Raw genomic sequence first — 14,850 nt, 5'->3', positions numbered from 1 at the left:
AGCAGTTAACAGAGTATAGTAAACCAGAGTAAGTATATTCATGTCGCAGTTCGATGTAGCAGTCAGATGGCGATCCAGTAACAGTAAAAAAAAGGTAAGGAACAGTTTTGGGTTATTGGAGCTAACGACTGAGGGCCACGACGACGACACATTCTATGTTTCGTCGAAATAATCCGAAAATCACTTTTAAAAAACAGCAATTAAATTTGAATGCGAAGATTGAGAAAGAGAATAAATATCAAAGGGAAGAATTCATTTGTTACTATTGAGCAAGAGACAGATATCCTAAGGAAAGGTTACATAGGTTATTGTAAAAGGGAAGGATGCCTAACAAAAGAGATATAGAGGAGACTGTTATTGCGTAACAAAAGAGGTATAGAGGAGACGGGAAGGTTTCAACAGTAACAGCTGAACAGTCGACCAGCTTCCTTGTTTTCGAGATGCTCGTTCACAGGCTTTGTTTAACAATAATCTGCCATTTGACAAAGTCGCTTGTCTCAGTGGACTTCCCCATTTGCAGCCACTATTTTAACCAGGCTGATCCCAATCCGCCTCTGCTGCGCTTACATACTTTTCATAGCTCATCAAGTTCCCACAACGTCACCAGCCGGCGTACAACATCGGTGTAGACGGTGGTCATAATGCTGTCGGTGATCAGTACGTATGGTTCGAATACAGTACGCCAAGTCAGATAAGGTGTCCTCGATTTGCAAATTAAATATTTCAGCTATGTGGATGGTGAATGATGCCGATTAATATATATTCTAGTGGCCATTAAAATTGCTACACCAAGAAGAAATGCAGATGATAAACGGGTATTCTTTGGTCAAATGTATTACACTAGAACTGACATGTGATTACATTTTCACGCAAGTTGGGTACATGGATTCTGAGAAATCAGTACCCAAAACAACCACCTCTGGCCGTAATAACGGCCTTGATATGCCTGGGCATTGAGTCAAACACAGCTTCGATGGCGTGTACAGCTACAGCTGCCCATGAAGCTTCAACACGATACCACAGTTCATCAAGAGTAGTGACTGGCGTATTGTGACGAGCCAGTTGATCGGCCACCATTGGCCAGACGTTATCAACTGGGGAGAGATCTGGAGAATGTGCTGGCCAGGGAAGCAGTCGAACATTTTCTGTATCCTGAAAGGCCCGTACAGAACCTGCAACATGCGGACATGCATTATTCTGCTGAAACGTAGAGTTTCGCAGGGATCAAATGAAGGGTAGAGCCACGGATCGTAACTCATCTGAAATGTAAAGTCCACTGCTCAAAGTGTCCACTGCTCAAAGTGTCGTCAATGCGAACATGAGTTGAGCGAGACGTGTAACCAATGGCACCCCATACCATCACGCTGGGTAATACGCCAGTATGGCCATGAATACACGCTTCCAATGTGCGTTCACCGCGATGTCGCCAAACACGGATGCGACCATCATGATACTGCAAACAGAATTCATACGAAAAAATGACGTTTTGCCATTCGTGCACCCAGGTTCGTCGTTGAGTACACCATCGCAGGCGCTCCTGTCTGTGATGGAGCATGCTGCTGATAGTCCATGCTGCTGCAAACGTCGTCGAACTGTGCGTGCAGATGGTTCTTGTCTTGCAAACGTCCCCTTCTGTTTACTCAGGGATCGAGACGTGGCTGCACGATCCGTTACAGCCATGCGGGTATGCGGGTAAGATGCCTGTCATCTCGACTACTTGTGATACGAGGCCGTTGGGATCCAGCACGGCGTTCCGTATACCCTCCTGAACCCACCGATTCCATATTCTGCTAACAGTCACTGGATCTCGACCAACGCGAGCAGCAATGTCGCGATACGATAAACCGCAATCGCGATAGGCTACATTCCGACCTTTATGAAAGTCGGAAACGTGATGGTACGCATTTCTCCTCGTAACGCGAGGCATCAAAACAACGTTTCACCAGTCAACGGCGGTCAAATGCTGTTTGTGTATGAGAAATCGGTTGGAAACTTTCCTAATTTCAGCACGTTGTAGGTATCACCACCGGCTCCAACCTTGTGTGAATGCTCTGAAAAGCTAATCATTTGCATATCACAGCATCTTCTTCGTGTCGGTTAAATTCGGCGTCTGTAGCACTTCATCTTCGTTGTGTAGTAGTATTAATGGCCAGTATTGTATTATGCTGTGCTAATCTCAAATAACGTTTACGTTCTGCGAGCCTGTGCTGACTGGCCTCCCCGTCTCATCTATGTAGGCGTCTGTGAAGTCCTGCAGAATTTAGTTTGTTCACTAAATCCAAGGGCAGCCTATGACCATGCCGTGGAGCCTGTGGCTGCTCTGTGGACAGTCGGTTCGAAACCTCATCGGCGGAGGACGTTGCCTAGCAGGTCACTGAAGCCCTTCACATACTGTAAGTAGCCTGCTGGGAGCTTCTCTTTCTTGCCTACTTCTCTTGATTTAGTCCGCTTGGCCTTGGTCCCTTTCGAGAATATGAGATATTGTCACGTTTCCCCGTAAAAACTAGTCTTTCCCCTTAGGAAGGCGTCGTAAAACGGCCGGGACGTCGGTTTTACAGTTTATAATAAGTGACGCAGAACAGCAGCCAAAATAATTAAAATCATTATGACACCGGCGCCGGAAGTCTACGTAGCTCTGTCAACTTTTAACACAACAACACAGCGCCCACATATAAATTTTACACTGGTTTAGGAACTATGTAAATTTAAATTAACTGTATAAATATGCTCTGTACATTATTATGAAGTATGTATGTTAGTAACTTCCTGTATGCAAAATAGCCCATGAAAGAGTAGTGGAAGCAGTCGCCATATCAGGGAATTTTGTAATCTAAACCAGTGTAGTTATAGTTATTGTCGTACTGTCTCTGCGCGCAGGAGCGCGGCGCTGCCGGGCAGTGTCTGTCACGTGGTAACGGGAGTCGATTAGTAGCGAGTGAGCGGGTCAGATTCAACGCAGGAATTCTGTTACGAGAGAACGCAAGACTTGGTTCACTGCAAGATTCCATGTATGGTATGGCCAGGCATAATGTGGAGAAGTAACTGGGCACAGGGCAAAGTATCAGGGTTACCCAGTGTTTAAGAAGATTCCATATTCTGCAATCAGTCATTGGATCTAGACCAACGCGAGCGGCAATGTCACGACACGATAAGCCGCAATCGCGATATGCTACAATCCGACCTTTCTCCTCCTTACACGAGGCATCACAGCAACGTTTCACCAGGCAACGCCGGTTAACTGCTGTTTGTGTATGAGAAATCGGTTGGAAACTTTCCTCATGTCAGCATGTTGTAGGTGTCGCCACCGGTGCCAACCTTCTGTGAATGCTCTGAAAAGCTAATCATTTGCATATCACAGCATCTTCTTCCTGTCGGTTGAATTTCGCGTCTGTAGCACGTCATCTTCGTGGTGTAGCAATTTTAATGGCCAATAGTATATATACACTCCTGGAAATGGAAAAAAGAACACATTGACACCGGTGTGTCAGACCCACCATACTTGCTCCGGACACTGCGAGAGGGCTGTACAAGCAATGATCACACGCACGGCACAGCGGACACACCAGGAACCGCGGTGTTGGCCGTCGAATGGCGCTAGCTGCGCAGCATTTGTGCACCGCCGCCGTCAGTGTCAGCCAGTTTGCCGTGGCATACGGAGCTCCATCGCAGTCTTTAACACTGGTAGCATGACGCGACAGCGTGGACGTGAACCGTATGTGCAGTTGACGGACTTTGAGCGAGGGCGTATAGTGGGCATGCGGGAGGCCGGGTGGACGTACCGCCGAATTGCTCAACACGTGGGGCGTGAGGTCTCCACAGTACATCGATGTTGTCGCCAGTGGTCGGCGGAAGGTGCACGTGCCCGTCGACCAGGGACCGGACCGCAGCGACGCACGGATGCACGCCAAGACCGTAGGATCCTACGCAGTGCCGTAGGGGACCGCACCGCCACATCCCAGCAAATTAGGGACACTGTTGCTCCTGGGGTATCGGCGAGGACCATTCGCAACCGTCTCCATGAAGCTGGGCTACGGTCCCGCACACCGTTAGGCCGTCTTCCGCTCACGCCCCAACATCGTGCAGCCCGCCTCCAGTGGTGTCGTGACAGGCGTGAATGGAGGGACGAATGGAGACGTGTCGTCTTCAGCGATGAGAGTCGCTTCTGCCTTGGTGCCAATGATGGTCGTATGCGTGTTTGGCGCCGTGCAAGTGAGCGCCACAATCAGGACTGCATACGACCGAGGCACACAGGGCCAACACCCGGCATCATGGTGTGGGGAGCGATCTCCTACAGTGGCCGTACACCACTGGTGATCGTCGAGGGGACACTGAATAGTGCACGGTACATCCAAACCGTCATCGAACCCATCGTTCTACCATTCCTAGACCGGCAAGGGAACTTGCTGTTCCAACAGGACAATGCACGTCCGCATGTATCCCGTGCCACCCAACGTGCTCTAGAAGGTGTAAGTCAACTACCCTGGCCAGCAAGATCTCCGGATCTGTCCCCCATTGAGCATGTTTGGGACTGGATGAAGCGTCGTCTCACGCGGTCTGCACGTCCAGCACGAACGCTGGTCCAACTGAGGCGCCAGGTGGAAATGGCATGGCAAGCCGTTCCACAGGACTACATCCAGCATCTCTACGATCGTCTCCATGGGAGAATAGCAACCTGCATTGCTGCGAAAGGTGGATATACACTGTACTAGTGCCGACATTGTGCATGCTCTGTTGCCTGTGTCTATGTGCCTGTGGTTCTGTCAGTGTGATCATGTGATGTATCTGACCCCAGGAATGTGTCAATAAAGTTTCCCCTTCCTGGGACAATGAATTCACGGTGTTCTTATTTCAATTTCCAGGAGTATATATATATATATATATATATATATACAAAATTTTAGTTGATCACAGTCCAACACGATACACGTTAATGGCAAAACTGAAGTTACATCCCCTGATTTTTGCTGTTGTTGAGTAGATAAATAATGAAAATGCTTCACGGATATAAAAAAGGCGCTAACCAGTTGGTGGACACATTATCTCGACTAGTATATAACACTGACATAATCGCACCTGAGAATTCGAGAATTCTTGGAAACTGGCTTTTCCCTTAGACAATGCTTCGTTCCAGTGACATCGGATTCCAACATATTCTGAGGCCAGTGTATTGGCAACTTGTTACGCGAAATTCATGAACAGCACATAACGCCAAAGACGAAGAGACAGTAATGGTTTAAGTGTTTCACAGTAGTTTCCTAGTGTAAGTTCTTCCCCTCTTTTCTTACAGATTCCTTAAGTAAATATCTCTCAGAGATGGGAACACCTCAGTTGCATTTAGACGCACTGATTATTATTATTATTAAAATTACCCTAGTCGTATAAGTTGGACCTATCTCTGCTTCTTCGAGGGGACTTCCAATGTAAGTTACACGCAATTACGACAGGCCAAGTAACATTTTTGTTGCGAAATTTGGCCAGTTCTAGACTGCTTAGAACGTCGTTTTCTTCTTACCTTCGCAGTTAGCTGATGGTTCACATCCCTCATTTGGCATCACTCCTAGACTCTAGTTCTTTTTGTTGAACTGAAATATTAGCAATACTGATCAGTAGTCTGAAATGTTTCCTGCCCTGTATGGTGTCTTCTGTGATGTTAAGTTTCTTCAAATCCCTTCTTGTCTCTCCAGCCACAGCGCGGTATTTTTTAATTAGGAAAAAAAAACTGATTTTTCTCGTTACATTACTGACAGTCATTCTGTAAATATGGCCATAAAGCTTAAATATCCTCTTCCTTATTGTGCCTATGATTGTTTGTGTATATCCGTACAAATCTTCACTGGTTCTTCTCTTTCATCCGGTGTTCCTTTTGGTGTTCCCTGTTTAATTACTGTTGCACAGTGTTTACGTTTTGCCTGGAGCGATACTGGTCTTTTATTATACTTGTTTTGGTTGAGTTTATATGCTAATTACACATTATTTAAAACATTTGTTTGTATCTATTCTCGCAAACACTTAAGCGTATTAAGTGTTTCAAGGTTTGCTTGTTGTCTCTCTATATATTTTTCTGTGTTATGTTTAGGTTCAATATATTCCGTTTTATCATACGGTACTTGTAATCTGATTTTAGCTGAAGTTTCGTGAGATGTTTCTATCAGTATCTTTGAGTCTGTTTTGTCCTTATAAATTACTGAAATACGACCAGAAAAAGCGAGATATTTTACGTCAAATTTTTTTATTCCTTGGCCTAGATGTACTTCTTCGATGTCTTTTCTTGTTTTCTCTATCCCACTTTCTCATGGCTATGTCTAAGACCAAAATTCAGAGAATCGGTGGGAATCCATTGCCCTGCCTATCTCCTGTGTTAATCTGAAAGGTTCAGAAACTGATCCTAGGAATTTAACTTTAGAAGTTGTATCTGTGAGTATCTGCGCTTGGTCGATGCCTGCCTCCTCGAGCGATAAGAAAACTGTCTGTCTACGGAATCGTAGTCTTTCCTTTAAGTCAATCAGCACTGCGGTACACTTCAAACTGGCACACATACATTACACGATTTTTCAGTGTAGTCAACAAGTCTCTGTATAACAACAGAGACAAAAGACTAAATGAAATTTGTCATCCGCTTCTTTCTTCAAAAACTTCCGTAATATATTACGTGTCTCTAGTACAGTTCCTCTATGTGTCCTTGAATAAGGACCCACCGGTCAATTCTAACGTCTTCATGTTTCAGAAATTTCTTTGAAACTACTAGTGCTTCAGCAGAAATCACCGTAGTATTTGTTTCAACATCCTACACATGTCAGATAGCTTCAATTTGAATAGCCAGTTCTTCATACTTCCAAAAATTCTCGGTTTCTGTTTTCTTAAGACTATTGAAAGGTGGCTACACTGTGCCACTGCGCCAGAGATTGCGCCAAAGAGTACTATTAAGCCGCCTCCACAGTGTGTGTTTAGAGTTCATGGCAGTCAGTGCTTATTAGGAGCTCGTAGTAGTCAGTGCTTGTTATGAGATTGTAGAAGTCAGTGGTTGTCGAGAGTTCATGGCAGTCAGTGCTTGTCGAGAGATCGTAGAGGACAGTGCGTGTTAAGAGTTCGTGCCGAGATGTGCTAGTGGGCACTGCTGGTCGTGAAATCGGAGGGATATGTTGTAGTAAAGAGTGTTGTTCCATGTTGTATGCAGTTATTTGATGGGAGAGATAGCAGATGTTATTGTAATGAGTGCATTTCGTCAATATATATGAAGGTAAAAACTACAATGTTCTTTTATTAATTGTGTGTCTGAAATAATGCGTCACTACAGGTTCAGTCAACAAAGCATCTGGCTTGTGTTCTTGTATTAGAGTGAATTCTGGTTTTCTTGCGTAATTATAGTTTTCTAATTTTCTTTTGTCACGTCAGCATAGTTGGTATTTAAAAATTCTTGTCTTGTTGGAAAAGAACCGTGCCAGATGTGGACGTTGAGTCACACTCCCACATACAGAACAGTTACTCTTGTGCTTATTGGTGTTGTAGGTTTTATAGTTGCTGGGGACTTAATTAATTAACTGTGTTTACGAAAATTTTCTTACATTGTTTGTTGCAGTCAGATAGCGTAATAGTACTAGTCAGGGCCAACCGATCACGAGACACAGCGTAATCGGACATACAGCTACCTAAATCATTTTCAATCATACATTTAATTAAGCCCCCATGCACGTGGCGACCCTGCCAGGATCGTCCCTTGGATTCTTCTGATTGTGAAAATTGTAGACTGTAGTATTGTTGTAGTAATTTGTAGTTTAGTAATTGTAGGTTATATTGCATGTGCAGATTTGGTAATTGGCATTCTTCTAATGATATTTTTTTTCTCAGAATTTAAATTGTTGTCTTGTTTACGGGTTTGACGATTTAGTGCAATTATTTCAATTGTTCGTTAATCGTGTTTGAAGGAGACATTGCATGTGAATGGTATTGTTGGAGATAAGGAGGCATTGTGTGATTTTCGAACAGTGACGTATTTTTTGTGTATTTTGTAAATGATTACACGATCTATGAAAAAGGCAAAAATGATGAATAGTGAGGACGAAATGGTTGACATGGCGAACTCGCCAACAGAGGAAAACAGTATGATGGATAATGAAGTGGAAAACAATGTAATAAGTCGGGAAGACAGTCCGGAACCATTTCAAAATTTTTCTCAATCAGAAAATTTACAGAATCTGAGATTAACGACAGAAGATTCTGAAATAGTATCGAACACAGATAGCCTCACAGCTGTGACGAAGGAAGTTAGTTTTGCGGGAGATGTTAGGGGCGAAAAGAATTTAGAACAAGTTAATATGGAGCAGTTGATGGGTGCAATATTAAATCTGGGATCACAAATGGGAACAATGGTAACACGAATGGAAACAATGGAAACACGGTTTGGATCTGAATTAAAAACAGTGGGATCAAGAATAGGAACAATGGAAACAGAGATGGGAACTTTGCGATCTGAAATTAAAACTGAGATAGGAACAATGGAAACACGGATGGGAACTTTGGAAACACGGATAGATTCACGAATAGGGACATGTTTCAAAAATATGAAAGATGAATTAAAGAAAGAAATCAGGGAAGAAGTACAACCGATTCTGAATTCTCACAATAATAGATTAATTGCAGTAGAAATCAGACAAAGGGAACAGGATAGAGAACAGGAAGAAAGAGATCGCGTGATAGTACAAAAATTTTCAGAGTTAAATTTACAACGTGCAAACGATAAGAAAGAAATATTTGAAAGAATCGAGGAATCCGTACCAAATGACAGAATAAATAACCTAACACAACAATATGAACAGTTAACTACCAAATGTGTCAATACTGAAACCCGAGTCGCGACACTTACGGAAGACGTAAACAAACAGAAAGAAAAAATAGGTGACTTATCGGAAAGAGTTGAGGAAATTTCAGATAAATTGACAAATCTTAGTTTACATGGGGACAGAGATTCAGATGATACAGCCCCATTGCCATTTGCAGAAACCGAAGAGTATCAGAACATAAATAAGCATGTTGAGAATCAGGGAAAATTTAATGAACGCGTGAAAAGGGAATTTGAGGCATTACGGAAGCAAGTCAAGCAGATCGAAGGCGAAATTGTAGGAAAAGATAGCAGAAGAAATTTAGAATCACAGGTAGCAGAGGGGTTTGAAGAAAATAATTTGTTTCATTTACGGGATGCAACAAGAGAGCGCCAGGCGCGCGAACTTTACAATAATCGACATTCGGAGTGGGACAGACGCGGTAGGTCTTTGTCGCCACGAGGCGAAAACTTTGATTATAAACACTTTTTGACTGTCCGGAAATTTAAGATCTTCCGCAATTCTAAGAATGACATACATCCATGTGCATGGTTATATCAATTTATGTACGCACTTCCACCAAATTGGCCACTAAGTCACAAACTAGAATTCATGTGTGGATATTTAGAAAACGAACCGGCGACGCGGATGCGCGCACTCATTAGAGATTGTAATAATTTAAATGATTTTTATCATGCATTTCTATCGGCATATTGGTCCGAAAACACGCAAGACAGAGTCAAACACAGTCTTATTATGCAGCGTAATTTCAAACAGTCTGAGTTCCGCACGCCGGCAGAGTACTTTGAAGACATGATTCGAAAGAATCAGTTCCTGTCCAACCCTTACAGCCCGACTGAATTAATTCGCATTTGTTTGACTAAGCTGCCACAATCCATAAGACAAATTGCTCTAGCTGGAAGGTGTAAAGACGACATTGAGACTTTTAAGACTTTGTTGCAAGAACTTGAGTATGACAACGACGACGGAACTTCTTGTAACTTTTTTAGTAACAGTAATTACAATAGACTTTCAGAGAAAAGGGATAGTGATCGGAACGGGCGTTATATGGGTAATTTTGAGAATGACAGACGTAACAGACAGGACAATAGATACCAGCCCTATGACAATAACAGACGTTCTAACAGAAATTACACAGACAACTATAACAACGGTAATTCGTACCGGAATGATCAATCATACGGAAACAGTAATCGGTATTATCAAGACAGAAATTATTCAAACAGTAATAGAAATTCTTACTACAGAAATAATCAGGGTAGTAGATACAACAATACTTTCAGAAGTGACAGTCGAAATTACACAAGAAGTAGTTATGCAGACAGACCGGAAAACAGAAATTTTAATAACAGACACAACCAAGAATTTGCATCTAACAGACAGGAGGGACCTAATTGGCATCCTCCACGTGACAGAAATTCAGAGAGACAAGTGCAAATAGTAGAAATTGATCCGCGAAATGACGCGAATACTCAAAGACGTGACGCAAACAATCGACAATGACTTGCAGCTTCGGCTTCTGGCAGCAATATAGACGGTTCAGAAAGTAATGACACTACGACTTTACACTACGTACGCCTGGAAGACATGAGAGACATTTTGTTAGATGAAAAGGAAAATAATGTAGACGCATTTTTACATCCTGTTATTGAAGTATGTGTGGGTAAGAATAAGTTCACTGCAGTTTTAGATTCTGGGAGCCCATTGAATGTCATTAGTGAATCAGTTTTTCGTATATGTGAAAGAACTATTGCCTGTCCTGTGTTACCTATTTCTAAAACTACAATTCGAGGTGCTATTTCTGGAGAAAGCGTGGAAGTCAAACAACAGACCAACTTAAATTTCATTTGTCAAGGATACGAATTTTCTGCTAATTTTATTATTGTTCCATTACTCAGTACACAGATTATATTAGGTATGGAGTTTCTTAACGCACATAAGGCAATTTTGAACTTTAAAGAAGGAAGTGTAAATTTGACTGTTACTGGAATGCCGAAATGTTTAAAATTTTTCGAGTGTTTAACAAGATCTGAGTCAGATACAAAATGTTTAAGGTTTCTTACTTCTGATGTTTTCGTTGAGCATTATGACGACAATGTGTTTATTCATGATAATGACAATAGATACAGAGACGCGATGGATGATATAATTAATAGCGAAGAATTAATTAATGAAAAGGTTAAGAAAGCTGAAGTGCCAGATGACGTTGCAAGAGAAGAGCTGCACTACATTTTGACTTCACATGCTACAGTGTTTAGTCATCACACAGGAACTATACAAGGCTTACAGTATTTATTTAAAGTGAAAGAACAGACACCATTTCGCGGGAAAACGTACGCTAGACAAGGTTAAGAATGAACTTCAGTACATGTTAGATCAGGGCATTATTGAGCCTGCAGTCAGTCCTTATACTAGCCCATTACACGTTGTTCTTAAAAAGGATGGATCAATTCGTCTGGTTCTGGAATCCAGACAGATAAATAACATCATCATTCCTGAAACTGACCGCCCACAAAATTTAGATGAACTTCTTCAACATTTCCATGGAATTAAAGTTTTATCCACGATTGATATGCGCGCAAGTTTTTGGCAAATAGAACTCCACCCTGACTGTAGAAAATACACCGCCTTTTTAGCCTTTGGTAACTGTTACCAATTTCGTAAATTACCATTTGGACTTACAGTATCTTCAGCAGCATTCATTTGCAGTTTAAATGAAATTTTACCTGTTTATCTTCGTGACAACATTACTTCTTATGTTGACGACATTCTTATTGCTAAACGTTCTTGGAGTGAGCACAACAAAATTTTGGATTCATTATTACGTATTTTTGCACGAGTTGGCATGACAGTGAACTTGGAAAAATCTGAATTTGGTCGTTCTCAGGTGAAATTTCTCGGTCACATTATTTCTACAGAAGGTATTCTTCCTGATCCAGAGAAATTAGACGCTATTCGTAATTATGCTGTTCCTACTACAAAACGTGATGTTCGTAGTTTCCTTGGTGTCTGTAATTTTCTTAGGCGCTTTGTTAAATTGGACGATTTGGCCACACCTCGTTTATGTGAACTATCTGGAAAGAAATCTAATTGGTGCTGGGATGAGGAAGCTCAGTCAGAATTTCAACAGCTTCGTGATGCTTTAGTTGCTGCTCCACTTCTTTCACATCCGGATTTATCTAAAGAATTTTGTTTGGCAACGGACTCATCATACAAAGGCCTAGGTGCACATTTATTTCAAGAGATAGAAGAAAACGGCGTTGTAGTACAGAAGACTATTGCATTTGGAAGTCGTGTTCTCTCTAAATCAGAAAAGAATTATTCGATTACGGAACTTGAAGCTTTAGCTGTTGTTTGGGCTTTTACAAAATTTCGGACATTTTTGTTTGGCAGACATACTAAGGTTTACACCGATCATCGAGCTCTGGAATTTCTTATGTCAACAAAATTAACTCATGGCAGATTGTCACGATGGGCGTTGTACCTACAGGAATTTGACTTTAGTATTGTTTACATACAGGGTTCTTCTAATATTGTTGCCGATGCTTTATCACGTGCACCTATGGGTTTGGAACAAAGTGCTGAAGAGGACTGCAAAGAAAACAATTATTGTTTGATGTATATTCAAGGTGTTGCGTTTGAGAACTTTATTTCGTCTTCGCTCCAGGACATCGCTAAGGAGCAAAATAAGGATCCTATCTGGAAGGACATTAAGGAGAAGTGGAGGGGAAAGGAAAGCGTAGCGATTAGACAGCATTATTTAGTTCGCAATGACATTCTTTTTAAACGAAAATCGGTCGACAGCTTCGTTTGGTTAGTTTGTATTCCTGATGAGTGGGTCAATAAATTGATTTGGTATACGCATTTCAGTTGTGCACACTTTGGTCCCCGAAAATGCTTTCACAAATTACGAGAAAATTGCTATTTCAGTAATATGGAAAAACGTATTCGATCTGTTCTTGCCAAATGCAAATTATGTCAAATGGCTAAGCCTCCAACGATTTCTCACAGAGCACCGTTGTTTCCTGTCATTCCAGCGAAATTAAAGGAGATGGCTGCAGTCGATTTGTTTGGTCCAGTGGTTCGTTCTACTAATGGTTTTGCGTACATTTTCGTAGCAGTGGAGTTGACATCAAAATATGTGTGTTTTACACCTTTACGCAAAGCAACAGCTCGTTCAGTATCTAATGCTTTCATCAAACATTTTCTTAAAGAAGTTGGTCATGTGGATAAGGTTATATCAGATAATGGATCACAGTTTCGTTCTAAAATTTGGCTTCGTACTCTACAGCGTCGTAAAATTAAACCAATCTTCATTTCACTCTTTCACCCTCAATCTAACGCTTCAGAGAGATGGATGAAGGAAATCAATAAATTGTGCCGTCTTTATTGTCATCAGAATCACAGAACTTGGGATCAGTATCTTCATATTTTTCAAAACATTCTGAATGAACTTCCTAATGACTCAACTTCGTTACCGCCTCTATTGATATTAAAAAATAAAGCACCAACAAATCGCATTTCTGAAATAGTTCCTTTTCCGCCTTCACGGAAACTGCGGCATTCTGAAGTTGTCAACCTGGCTCTACGAAATATTGCATCTGCGGCAGCTAGAAGAGAGAAATCAGCTAAACGTCCTGGTCGTTTAAAAACTTTTTCAGTTGGTCAGAAGGTGTTAATTAAGTCCCACCGTTTGTCTCACAAAGGAAAAGGCTTATGTCGCAAATTTTTTCTGCTTTATAACGGTCCATATAGAATTCGCAAAATTATTCATGATAACACTGTTGAAGTAGAAACTCTTAAATCACGACGCTCTAAGGGAATACATCATATATCAAACGTTAAAATTTTTGTGGAATAACATACTTTAGAGAAACTAACAGCTACATGTAAACATGCGGAGAGTACAAGGATACCGCGCTGTGTTTTGGCGGCGGCACATACTCAAAGCAACAGTCAAGTCTGCACGCCGCACAAGGCAGTCGTTGACCGCGAACAATTGCTTCCTACGTCATGCGCCCACAGCTGATCGAGCGCTCAGTGCGAATGCACTGACAGACGTAAACAAATACTCAGTCTAATTTCTCCGACTAAATTCAGTATAAAGCTATAGTGACTTGATAAATTCTGTTATTAACATTCAGTATTTTCCAGGATACGGTTGTGTAAAATATTTGAGAACTTCAGGTAAATTCTGTGTGTCTCCGACGTTAAGAGGACCTGCTATCGAGAAATTTTCAGGAAGAATGTAATTTCGAAGAAGAAACTAATAAACTAAAAAAGGGTAACTATTAATTGAGTTCATTTTACAGGTAACCTATTTCCACTTAAGTACGTACTTTAGACGTAATTTGCTGCTCGCAATTACGTGATTCATACTTTGTGCTAATTTCATGTTCTATGAATTTACGTGTGAAGCGACGTGCTTGCGTACGTTAACTGATTTTGACAATGATTATTAATGAACTGGGTTGTAACTTGTGTATATTATGCATCGCTTGGCTGCTATGTTTTTTTCACTGATGTCATATTTTTTTTTTATTATGTGCCTGCTGTGCTTATTTATTTAAATTATAATTGTCACCTGATTTATTGTGCTGATGAGTTTAGTTATGTAAGTTATACTTTGTGATTTATCTGCTTGCGCCTCCATGTTTACTTATTAAGATGACATATGAACATTTATTTGCTTTTGCTGATATGATGCTAATGACATGTTTACTGCTATGCGTATGGATTACATATTTACACATTTCTGTTTTGTTGGCATAACTACTCTTTAATTTGGTATATAGAAATGCTGATATACTGTGTATGAACATAGAGTTTAGGTCACACTATTGGATTAATTATAGATTGTTCGCTTGGCAGAGCCTTGTTGTAAGAATTGTGCTGCATCCACTTGTTGACATTCTGTTCTCTACTGGTATATTTACTCACTATTGCATGTTTTGCTTACGCTCAGTGCCTTATATTTTTAAGATAAGAAAATGAACTGCTATAATTCGACGAA

The sequence above is a fragment of the Schistocerca piceifrons genome, chromosome 8, assembly GCF_021461385.2.
Source record: "Schistocerca piceifrons isolate TAMUIC-IGC-003096 chromosome 8, iqSchPice1.1, whole genome shotgun sequence".
NCBI classification, from domain to species: domain Eukaryota; kingdom Metazoa; phylum Arthropoda; class Insecta; order Orthoptera; family Acrididae; genus Schistocerca; species Schistocerca piceifrons.
This window is presented reverse-complemented; position numbering follows the sequence as displayed.